Source organism: Eleginops maclovinus, chromosome 7 (assembly GCF_036324505.1).
Source record: "Eleginops maclovinus isolate JMC-PN-2008 ecotype Puerto Natales chromosome 7, JC_Emac_rtc_rv5, whole genome shotgun sequence".
Lineage (NCBI taxonomy): Eukaryota > Metazoa > Chordata > Actinopteri > Perciformes > Eleginopidae > Eleginops > Eleginops maclovinus.
Window position 1 is genome coordinate 19,726,457 of NC_086355.1, and position 13,510 is coordinate 19,739,966.

A 13,510-nucleotide genomic window follows, 5' to 3' on the forward strand; every position below is an offset into this window, starting at 1 on the left:
TGTGCCTTAAATAATGCATGTGGCATAATGATTGCGAGGCATGCTGAAATACAGTGTGGCAGCCTGGCAGACAGGACTGATGAATAAGTAATGGCCGGCGTCCGCCTCGTAATGTACACACATGTGCGCACTAACACACACATGCAAACCATAACCACATGCGGGTTCATGCTCAGGAAAGAGAAAAAAAATAGCAAGTCTTATTTTTGTATCGTCTTATGCTCTTGTCTCCCCCCTCTTCTTTACAGTGACAGAGGAGGGGGATGCTTTTTTCATCCATCTCCCCTGAGAACCCCAGACCCGACTCCAAATCTGTCAGATACGGTGTCATTTATTATTGATTTAGGTTATTTATAATACACACTCTCTCTGCTACCCCCCTTTACATCTCTCTGTATCTACCTCCCACCTTATTCATTAGTACCTTTGGGATTCTGAAAATACAGAAACTAAATCTGACATTTCTTTTAAAAACTGTACTAAAATAATCCTTCTCAAATACTTTTAAACATGTTTAGGCAATGAAGTGAAATTCTAATGAAAGTCACCACAATACAAAATCCCACTATTTTGGTACACTCTTATGTCCTTTTATAATTTAATTTAACAATGCTAAAACACTGCTGAAGTGCAATGAAAAAGTAATATTTGGTGCCAAAAAATCCTGTACTTTCACCCTTGCATATTCTGTCACTTCAGCAAATGCATGGCAACGGACTTGAAGTAATTGAAAAATATTTTAAGGCTCAAGATATCTGTAAATTCCTGAGCTATCAGCTGTTATCCCTAAGCTGCTATATATATTTTTTTTTTGGTAGCAAATATAATACATTTCTTTAAATATGTCAAAAATAAAAGTACTGTCAGAGCTGATTCATAGGTGAACAGGCAGAACTCAGAGCCCCCACAAAAGAAGAAAATGTATTAAAGTTTGACCAGATGCATTCAAAATAAGGAACTTTAGTCTGTGTTTTTTCGTGTTGGTCTACTGTGCATACAATGTACAATAGTACATTGTATTAATATGAACAGGCCGGGTAAGCTAAATCCTTAACCTGTGAGTCTTTTTCTCTCTCACACATACAATCACAGGACACAGGTTTGGCTGACTGGCGATAAACTCCATTGTAGTGAAGCAACAGTATAGTGTAACATCTTTAGAAGAGAACTGCTGTCCCACTGGGCTCTACTCTCTGTTTATTAGCAGAAATGTCAGCAGGTTTTGATTTATAGTGTACAAATATTTGCCAGTCAGTAGAGATGCTGCAATGCCATTTACTAGATACATGCTAAGGATTGCTTTAACATAATTGGGAAGAAGTACTTGATTCATGGCCCTTTATTTAATGTGCAAAAAGGTATTTTTCTTTAAATGTTTTAATCCCATGTTGTTTATGCAGGTTAAATCCGACCATTAGCTTTGTATCTGCCTTGGGATGACTCGATTTAACAGATCTGAACACAGCAATGAGAATATTTGGTTGTCGCCTTCCTTAACCTTTTTTCAGGAAGAGGTTTTGTTGGTTATGGTTTGAACAAAATTTTACCTCGATCTGACCCAACTCAAGAATTAAAAAGGTAAAAGACTCCCACAGCCAGGTACTAATCTCAGACAAACCAATAACCAGAGTTATCACGTTAATGTTTTACTTGAGCTTTCAATTTTACCAAAAAAAAAAAAAGTTACCAATTCATCCACTGAATCAAACCAGATCCCTCCACTGATTCAGACCAAAACAACATTCCCATCCTTCTATCACTCTTCTATGTATAACAGCGTAACAAAGGCGGATGAGCAAAAGCAGCTAAATGCATTTTACTTTCCTTTTATCTGTTTCATACCTGCCTTAAAACGATATGGTATTGATCTCTACCATACAAACCTTCAGGTGCACACTAAAGCAAAGAGTAAAGAGTTGATACAATCCTCAGATCAAATATACTCATGCAGCAGAGCACTACAAAAATACCCAGAACAAGACTGAGTCTCATAGCATCAAAACAGCTTCCTAAAAACCAGACGAGGTGAGAATAGAAGATGAGGCAGCTTTGGGGAGCTCCGTTCATTCATATTTTACGCCCTCTCCTTCCGTCTCATTGGTAATGCTTCCCAGTCTGCACCGAGTTTGCAGCAGACAGAGCCATTAGCTGTCGGCCATGCTGAACTGAACTTATGAGCCATGTCAGCTCACATACTGCTACCAGTGCACTTTAGATCACATGGGTCACAGGAAACCCCCTGTGCACTAATGCTTATACCTACAACTGCTTTAGGTCCGGAGGAGAAAATAGTAACGTGTCTTAAATTAGCCTTATCAATGTTTACTGGAAATGTATATGACAATAAGACAGTACAAATGGAGAATTGCATCCAAAAAAAGGATGAGTTCAGGATATAGGCGAGCCAGGAAAGGATCCAGTATTCATATTGTAAAAAGATACTGTGTTTGATGTCTACCTGTGGAGACTTGATGTTGAGATGTTTACTTTCATCAGAAATCGAAGAGCATACAGTGTATTCTTGAACTTATTTTCCAGTTATAGGAAGTCTCTTCACAGCGACTTCTATGTAAGTTCACCCCACTTAGAGTCTGAAGCATTTCAGTCGGCCAACCATGGTCTATTTCTTTTCTTATATGAGTTTGTGGTAAAATGCAGTCTATCACTGAGGTCCACGCTGTAGCCATTAGGCTCCAGGCTTGGCTTTAATGAACTCCTCTTCCCGGACAGAGGAGGGCCAACCTCTGGTCATGGTGATGTTGATGGCCAGAAGCTAGCAAACCTGATGCAAACGCGAAAGCAAAAGGTCTGAACCCTGGAGTGGTCATCAATAATAGATCGCTTCCAGAGGTCTCCTCTGGATTCACGTGGTCCTGCTAGGGCTTTTAAAAGCCTTTACTAAACAGACCTATGCATAAACAAGCAAGTTTGAGAGGAAGTGAAAGGTTAAAACGTGGCCGGAGTTGAATGAACGTAACATTTGCACATAAACAAAGAGAACATTTCCAAATTGTCCTGAATCTTAGCTTCAAAAATATATGCTTGGTTGTTACAAAACAGGTTCATTTTTTACTACGTTTCGCAAAACGGTATTAGTCCTTCTTTTACTAATATTTGGGTCTTTTCCGATGGAATTTTTGACTTGCGTCATGATCTGTTGCAATGAGTTGATTCACTTGCTGAGGTGAAGTTCAACCGTGCAACACTTTCCCGTGACTTTTGAAATATGGCTCTAAACAATTTCTGAACTGTTGCAAATTGGTGACCTTTGAGGGAACTGGAAAGCATAGTCCAAAATTGAGGAAGTGTACATGTTTGCTGTGTTGCATCATCGCAATGTTATCTTATAATATGGTTAAAAAACATGCGCACCAACAAATCAAATCAAAGTTTATTTGTATAGCCCAATATACAACACAAACAAACAAACAAACAATCAATCAATCAATCAAGCTTTGAACTCCAACCAGTTTCTGAAAACAAGCTAATTAATGTGTGTCAGGAAGATATTTATCTTTTATCAATAAGATTTGTTTACAATAGAAACTAGTGAAAGGGCAGACACCTGTAAGAAATACTTGGCAGGTTATTGGATTAAGCATCTGTCAATCAAACCAGACTTGAAAAGGACCCTCAAATTAGATTCCATTGCATAAAGCTTTCAGTGTTGTTCTTTTACTCTTCTTTCATTAAATAAATACTCTCCCATTTTGATTTTACAATCAGAACTATCTAAGCTTACCATTTTGGAGCTCCATTGTTATTTTGAATGAACAGTATCTTGTTAGTGCGTCACACACACCTGAAACAATTAAATCTGATCCAACAATTTGGAAACAAATTATAACTTGAAGCGTAACTAAATGGATTCTCCTGTATTATTGTATCTATTCATTCTTACTGTGTTGAGGTTATTTGTCATTAGTTTCCACAGCCAACCATTTAGCACATGCTGATTACGTGCGTTTACTTGCTCTAACAACAAGACAAATTAAGCCAAATGGCAACTTTGTTAAAAAGTATACTTCCTTAGTTGTCTCTAACCTCTGTATGTCCATATGTACTGTTTGTGAGCAAAAATATCAAACACAAGCTCCCTCTCCAGACGTCTCAGTCTTGGAATGCAGAGCCAGCCAACAAAGCAAAACACACCAGGCCCGATGCAAAATTCATGACATGATAAGATGGTACAATCTTTTAGCCTCTACAACATACACACACACACACACACACACACACACACACACACACACACACACACACACACACACACACACACACACACACACACACACACACACACACACACACACACACACACACACACACACACACACACACACACACACACACACACACACACACACACACACACACACACACACACACACACACACACACACACACACACACACAGTTTAACCTGTTATAGCTGTCAGGATAATGGCACTGATGCAGACAAAGTAGGTTAAGGCATTGCCTGTTCTGCTGGAAGACAAAAACAAGTCTGGCTTCGAGCACTCTGCCATCCTTTCTCAGACCCAAATGTGAAGAGTGTGCATGTTAGTGTGTGTGTGCCTCTCTTTAACAGGGTTGACATGAAGGCCACCACCCCAGGCTATGTCTGTAGATATAATTAGGCACCGGTGCACTGTTTTGAATTCCAATCTTTCTCTAAGCATCAAACCTGATTTAACCTCTGCTCTTCGACAGCATCCTAACACAAATTTCTTAGCATTCTTCCTTAACCCTTATTGATTAAGTGCCTTTTACATGTGGAGTTGTCCATTTCCATTTTTATATTTTTTAAAGGGTAGAATGTAATATAAAAAAGAAATAAAAAGCCAGATTCAAGGAGGTTAGATAAAGCAAGAGATTATACTACAGTTCATCAAAAGTACAAGAAACCATTTGGAAAGATCCCTTGGGTGATTGTAACTTTGACATGGTTTTGCGAGTGTGTGCGTGCGTGCGTGTGTATTTATGTGTTGAGCAGAAAAGAAGCAGCTGCCCACCGACTCCTGCCTACACCAAACTGGCACCAGGCAGAGGATTCCATGCCAGGTCAGGGAGTGTGTGGGGGTGGTAGGGGGCTTTTGGGGCCCATCTGGGGAACTGGCACCGGGGCCCGAGGGCTTGTGTATGCTCCCTGGTGATCATGTGTATAGTAAACAGGTTGTCTTTCATTAGGGAAAAGTGGTAAGTCAGGCAAGTACTGATTGTGTCTGTCATTGGGACTACATTCCCAAGGTCATGGTTTAAATCTTGAATTAAGACTTCATCTAACAGAAAGGTAAAAAAAAAAACTGGATTAGGACGGGCACTGAGAATCAAACGCCAAGGATTGTTGTACTGAATATCTTCTGAATGAGCAGGTAATAGTAAAGATAATTTCTTACTGTCATTGTAGGAATGTATGTGTAAAACAGCACAATATGGGCATTAGTATGGGCCAAATTTGGAATTCCAAATATCTGCATCAGCTGGGAAATTCAGCATTGGTGAATTCATAATTATTAAATGATAATAAATGCACTTGATTTTAACTATTTAAAAAAAAAAAGCGAACTTGACACACATTTAAAGCCAAAATTGTGATTTCGTTTTATTATCAAACCTTCCTATGATTGTTAAACAACTTGACGGGAGTTTTGCAGGAATACTTTGAGCAGTAACGATACCGTTACAGATTTGATTCTCTGAAACTTGATTCCATCAAAGTTAAGCTAAGTAGTTTACACCAAAGTATTAACAGATTTTTGGAGATGATAGATGATAGTGTTCTGATTTTATGCATATAGTGAATTTCCAAAAAAAGAAAAAGGAAAATCAGTTTTCCTAAAAATAGATTGTATATATTACACATTGTCACAGTCATGGTTTTCACCCGTGCAAATACAGTCAGAGACAATAAGGTTGGCTTATATCAAATTGTGTGCCTGCCAAACTCCCAAATTCCTCGTGTAAAGCATGTTTCCTTACATTACCAGAGCAAACACACATATTTACAATGTCAGGATTAAGGTCAAGCTTTCAGACGCACACAAACACACAGGCCTGCAAACCCCACCCCAGGGGGGGGGGGGGGGGGGAGGGGGGGTCTGGCCAGCAGACAAGTGTCTCTGCACGGTCATGGTGACCTACAGACGGGTGTCCTCTGGAACACACCTCGCCCCATTCAGCTGCTTTTGCACTCGCTTCTCTTCTTGTTTTCCATCTGTTATCTACAAATGCACTCCATAATTATGATGCTATCGTGGAAATGGACTAGAATCTCTTCAAGTCACTGTTTGGATAGCATGCTAATGTCTTAAATAAATAAACTCATCAGTGAGTGCCTTTATTTTGTGTGGCAAACAAGACCAAAATATTTTTTGCTTGCAACAAATATGCTCACCTTTTGGACTTTGTATCAGAAATACACAACTTTGGGACATTACAATCCTAGGCAGCAATCTGACTCTAATAAAAAAATAGTACAATACCACTAACATTAGTGTAGCCTTATCTCTGTCTGTCATTTCCGAAACTCTGCAGAAATACAGATTTTACACTATGGTGGCAGACAGGTGCTAAAGTGTCATAACGGACCAAAACTAATTCTGAGCAAGTCAATTTCAAAAACTATGCAAAAAAAAAAGAAAAACACAAAGGTGCCCGCACACATGTAAATCAGGAAACAGCTTCATCAACCTGACAACACATTAGGACAGACCTGGGCATCTTACGGCTTGCAGGCCACATCCGGCCCTCGTGAGGTCAATCAGAACATGAATGAAAAAAATGTTATGCCGTTCATGTTGCTTTTATTTTGAAAACCGTGTTTTGTTTTTTTTATTTACGTTTGGACGCACGTGCGTATTATACGTCCATGACGTGCGTGCGTGAATAGAGACAAGTGATGCTGGCCAGCTAGCCCTCAAAATGTCAGCTCACGCCAAAAAAAAAAAAAAGTTGACACCGAATGCCGCGTTTTCAACAAGACATGGACTGCTAAATATTTATTTACAGAAGTCAAAGGTAAAGAGGTGTGCTTAGTTTGTGGTACACAGGTCGCTGTGTTAAAGGATCACAATTTGAATCGCCACTACGTGACCAAACACCAGGAGAGATACAAGAACATGTCTGATGAAGAGCGCTCAAGGGAGTCGGATGCTTTGCTAGCTAAACTGCAAAACCAACAAGAACTTTTTACAAAACTTTGCACACCCAGAGATGCGGCTGTCAGGACAAGTTTTGTCTTATCCCACAAAATCGGCAGAAAAAATAAGCCGTTTTCTGACGGAGAGTTTATTAAGGAGTGTTTGGTGGAATCTGCAGCACTAATATGCCCGGAGAAAAATGGCACATTTGGGGACGTGCCCCTCTCCCGACGCACTGTAACGAGGAAGGTTGAGGACATCCCGGGAAATCTGGAGCTTCAGCTGAAGAACAGAGCGGTCAACTTTGACAATTTTTCTCTGGCTTTGGATGAGAGCTGCGATGTACGTGACACTGTCCAGCTACTCGTCTTCTTACGTGGGATGACTGCAGACTTCAAAATCACGGAGGAGCTGGCAGCCATGCAGTCAATGAAAGGAACAACAACTGGGAGTGATTTGTTCACGGAGGCATGTTTGGACAAATTGGGACTCAAATGGGCAGTGGTAGTTCTACATGGAATTACACCTCAGGCAAGATCCCCTCTGACATTTTTGCATTGTATTATACATCAGGAGGTGTTGTGTAAGTCAGTGTTAAAAATGAACCATGTTGTTGATTTTGTAACTAAAATAGTTAACTTCATCAGGGCAAGAGCATTGAATCACAGAATTTGTTGCACTTTTGGAAGAAAATGAGACTGAACATCGTGACATAAGTTACCACACAGCTGTCAGGTGGCTCAGCCTGGGCAAAGTGCTGAAAAATGTCTGGGACCTGAGAGAGGAGATTCAGGAGTTCTGTGTGAAGAAAGGAAATGACCTCCCACAGCTTTCAGACGCAGACTGGCTGGTAGACCTTGGTTTTGCTGTTGATGTGACATCACTAATGAATGAACTAAATCTCAAACTGCAATGCAAGGGCCTTTTTGTGCATGAAATGTACAGCTTTCATGAGAAAGTTGGAGCTTCTTTCAAGCCAAATGAAGGACAACATTCTCACCCACTTGCCAACACTGAAGGAAGCCGCACCATCAGCTGATCACCTCCACAGGTACTCATCCATGTTAGAAGCACTGCTTGGTGAGTTTTCAAGGCGATTTCAAGACTTCAAAACAGTAGAGACTGACATGCACATGGATTCTTCTCCCTTCACCTGCAGTTTGGATAATGCACCCAGTGATGTTCAGATGGAACTCATTGACCTGCAGTCTGACACACTTCTGGCAGAGCACTTTAAGTCAGTCTCACTGCTGGATTTTTACTCTTCTCTCAAAGAGCGGAACTTTCCACACCTGAGGAGGCATGCTCAGAAGATTCTAGTCCTCTACTACCTACACATGTGAACAGACATTCTCGGTGATGAAGTTCAACAAATCCAGATACAGATCCTCTATCACTGATGATCACCTCTCAGCTGCCCTTCGCATATCCACCTCAGACAGACATTCAGCCAGATTTCAATGCACTTGTTCAAGCCCAAGCCAGACTGAATTTCTCTCACTGAACATTAAAATGAACTGGAAAAAAATGAAAGCATGTATTGCTTTTTGTATAAAGTTGATCAATTGCATATATTTAACATACTGCAAGACACCTTTTCAGTGTTTGTGAAGATTAGTTAAATATAAAATGAAACACTGATGTAATGATTGTTTTTGTTTTTACTGTTTATTACTTTTATAGGAGTATTTTCCTATTTGACCTACACCGCAATTTCATATATTTATATAAATATTTACAGAATATCCTTATTCTTCTGTTATCCAGTAGCAGCTAATCAAAATATATAATTTATTGCTTTTTGCAATGGGAGAAAATGAACATTGAGCAGAATTATGTTCATGTTATCATTAGTTCGTCCATCCAACACAGTTCAGGTTTCTCATGTGGCCCCTTGTAAAAAATTAATTGCCCACTCCTGCATTAGGACATGCACATAATTTACAAAAAGGGCATCATAAAGGAAACGCTGCAAGAAACTTAAAACAACGGAAACTGGGACACTAAAAAGTGATGCACACAGCTAGGATCGGATTGCTAGTTGATGGTCAGGGGTTATAAATGTTGCCACCCCTTGGAAACTAAAATGTACGTTTTAATAGTCTATATTCACCATGTGATCGCATGATTCCTGCCGGTGTAATGGCAGATCAGCTGCAAGTGAGCAAGCCATTTCTGATATACTGACAAAACACTTTTTTTTTTATTTGCAGCGTTTTGTGTTTGCTGCGCTTTAAGTAAATGTTTTGTCAAGTAGGTATTGATGTTCCTTAATCTGCATGCATTTTGGCACATTTGTGTTTTTTATTTGCATCTTTTTTTAAACTGCAGTGTCTCATAATAAAAATGTTTTTGGCCATTGTAACGACTTTGCACCTTTCGGCCACCGTAGAATGCTGATTCAGAAAGAGTGTAAAGGTCATGAATCAAGCCTAGAACTATTCTTTACAGCACTAGTTGAAATTCAAGCTGGAAATGTCTGCAAATTCCTCCCCTTCATTAGAAAAGTGTACCTAATAAAGTGGCCAGTGAGTGTACCGTCTAGCTTAAGATTCAGGCTGAATATGTGAAATCAGAGGCCAAGTGAGCACAGAAATAGAAATCACATGTAGAGAACTGAGAGAGCAGACGGGAGTTGAGTGCGGGAGAGAGGGATGGTGATGAGTGTTAGAGTGAAAGAAAGAGAAATTCAGAGAGTGAATTAGGCGTAGTCCAAAAATACGTTTCCCCTTACTTTTTGTGACTTCCTTTCCAGAGTTTTGAGATGGAAATGAGTGTGCTGGTATTTGCATAATGTGCCTTTCCTCATCCCCCTTTTTTCCTAGGCTCTCTTTGCTTCAAATTGCGTTTCTCCTCCTCCTCCTCTATCCCTTAAACGACATCCACCTCCTCCCTCCCCCACCACCCATCCATTCATTCATTGAATTTATTTTACCTACACCTCCCTCTCTCAGGTTCTTAAGTGCTCATGGATAATTGACAACTCTAAATAAAGATAGGATGTTCAGTCAGGAAAACAGAAGGCGGCCAACAGGTCTTCCACTTCCTGTGTTAACAGCTCTTCACTCCAATCCCTCGCCGCCTCATGTTCTGCAAAGCCTTAATATCAGCGCTTTGCAGACAAGAAGCGGACGTGCGCACAAAGCATTAAGGCTAGAAAAGTTATTTTTTTTAACGTCGGTCACGTTTTTGACGATTGCCGACTGCGCACACTGATGAAAGAAGCCGTGGAGAGAATAACAAAACCACTTCAGGTCCACATTATCTGACACTTCATTTCCCATCCTTTTCTCCCAATTTGTCTCCCTCCTTCTTCATCACTTCTCTCACCTTCCCCTCCCTCCTCCTCCTCCTCCCCCCCGCAGTGTCTGTGCTCTGACAGTTATGTGTGAGTGGAGCGTGGGCTGCTGCTAATTTGTGCAGAGTGGGAGAAAGCTGTTTTGGCTCGGGGAGAAAAGAGCCGAGTTTAGGCTTAATGCTGGGATGGATGGACAGACGTGGCAAACACACACACACACACACACACACACACACACACACACACACACACACACACACACACACACACACACACACACACACACACACACACACACACACACACACACACACACACACACACACACACACACACACACACACACACACACACACACACACACACACACACACACTAGTTGTCCTTAATTTACTCCCACTCTCCCAATGTCAAGAGTGCATTCACAGATACAAACAGATGCTCAACCCACATTCATATCAAGTGTGGAAGTGACTCCTAAAAGGTGCTGTGTTCTGCTCCTTAAAGAACCTCCTGCCCATCCTTTTAGTCATCCTGCTTAATATGCACCCAAAGCTGTCACCTTCATCATCATCAACCTCTCTTCTTCATTTTGATCCTTGCGATTTATTCTGATTGATCGGCCACTTTTGAACGAAAACGCACTGTAAGGTGACCAGCCGTTGTGGCCGTTGTTGCCGTATCACTTTCTGTTTGAATGCACTTCACACTATGGGACAAACACAAGCATGCACACAGGAAGTGTTGTTGTTGCTCTTGGCACCCGGTTAATTCATTCTAACACATCTCACAAATGTGTTAATGGAGCATTGTACTGTTCTTATTCCAATAAAATGCTGTTGTCCTTTTTTTGGCAGGCATTTGTAGCATTTAGTTATTATTAGGGCAGTAGCAAACTCTAAACGCTTAAAATCGTGTTAAAATCAGTCCAATGATATGACTGTACACAGTGACGAGCTAGTTTATTGCACTCAACTTGAGACCTACTGAATTGCAACCTAGGCGCCTTGGCTTTCACTATACTGAACATTTTTTTATGCGATATATAACTTTTGACGATAATCATGTTTAATAAAATATATCAAGATCATGTCAATAATATATATCATTTCTGCTCACCTACAATTTTATATTTAGTCAAAATCATTTGCCCCCCAAATTGTTTTTAAATAAGCAGTATAAAGAAGAAAAATATTCAAAATGTGTTTATTCTACTTTATTTTTGCCAATCATGTAGTGAAACTCTGATATCATGCCAGCCCTGCTGCAATTTATAAATGAAAAACTGTTGATATAATGTGTGTATACTGTTTCAATTATTGTAATGATATATGATAGTGATATTTGATCACTTGACATATATACATATATTACAGTCCAATATTTCTCTCAATATTAATGTTATTTGTTAATATGTTAATGGGATGCCAGAAGCATTCACGTGTAACTAAAAATGCTCCTCGTGAACACAAAATAGAATTAACAGATTTAATTGACAACAACTCAGATAGACCACATAGCATATTACACGTCCTGCATATGTTCCAATGTGTTATATGTGTTTGTGAGTAAACGTGGGTCTGTGTGTTTGTACAGTGCTCTGTGTCACTAAGGCACTGAAACATGCTATTAGCAGGCTAAGACTCCAGGCCTTGGCAACCATATCCGTGACATCAGTGCTGCATCAGCATTGCATCCCGCCACATGGGATAAACATACCGCTTGTGGGTTGATGACATGCTGATGTGGCGTGATCATCCCTCGTTCCTGTCAACAAGAGTGCGAAGTTCCAACAAAATATCTCCTTTTCATGTGCACGTTCTCGTGTGCGCTGGCATGTGCGATGGGAATGCTAAAAAGAAGCCGACCACTGAATAATACATTGCCATGTACTAAAAACAATGTGCGACGTCAGCTGGTGGACATGATTGCATGCTCGGGAGTAAATGATATGTTTGCTCATAAACAGACACTGACGGAGTGTGTTCCTGAGCCGTACATTAGTCAGCTAAGGCGACTGCGCTATCACCAAATCCCCAATTGAGCATTGCCGTTGTGCATCACGCAGCAGTACACCAATGACATGACTGCATCGATCACTCAGAGACCTCAGGAAAACTCTCAGAGCTGAGTAAGGAAGCTACAGACTTTAGAACTGGCATTGATACTGTAGAGTGGCGCAGTAATTAGTCCAAAACCCCAAAATGAGTTAGCATTTGAGCACTTCCGGGTTCCCTCATCTCGAAGTCAATGGTTTAACAAAAAAACATTTTGGTTAGATGTCTAACGAGATTTCTACGTTTTTTTCAAGAACATAAAATCCATCAGTGAATGTGACGGTTGTGAACAGCCGTAAGTTCAGCGATGAACAACAGCTTACAAGATTTTCACGTTTTGCTCAATGACATAAATAGGTAAATACCCCGCTGGTGAAAATCAGAAGCTTTCTTAAGTGACTAAATGAGTCAATATCCCGTTGAACGTTAGCCACCTTTAGCTTAGCTATGTTTACATCACGTCATTCCCTTGTGAGGAAGTTTGTTTATAGCATTATGTTAGCTATTTATTTATTTCGATTGCATTAACGCTTCAACTATTATATAATTGTTGTTAATATATCTAGCCATTAAAATGTGTGTTTGCCACACATCTCATATACTGGAATATTCCAAAATCCAATGGAAAAATCCCATTGCTTTTTGTCGAGAGAGCTCTCGCGGGGGAAAACTTCCAGGTTGGGCTACAAAAATACGTCATCACTGCATCACTCTATACCAGACCAGAATAAAGCTGATCCAAAGTGATAGCAAGTCAAATCTAAGTAAAGTCAGTTCAAATGCAGTTCTCACACACACACACACACACACACACACACACACACACACACACACACACACACACACACACACGCACACACGCACACACGCATACACACACACACACACACACACACACACACACACACACACACACACACACACACACACACACACACACACACACACACACACACACACACACACACACACACACACACACACACACACACACACACACACACACACACACA

At 40.4% G+C, this 13,510-nt stretch overlaps 1 protein-coding gene across 4 annotated transcripts in view; it reads right to left on the bottom strand.

Moving 5' to 3' along the window:
* Positions 1–13,510, bottom strand: part of hdac4 (histone deacetylase 4) — a 141,688-nt gene that overhangs the window by 81,103 nt on the left and 47,075 nt on the right. The window lies entirely within an intron of this gene.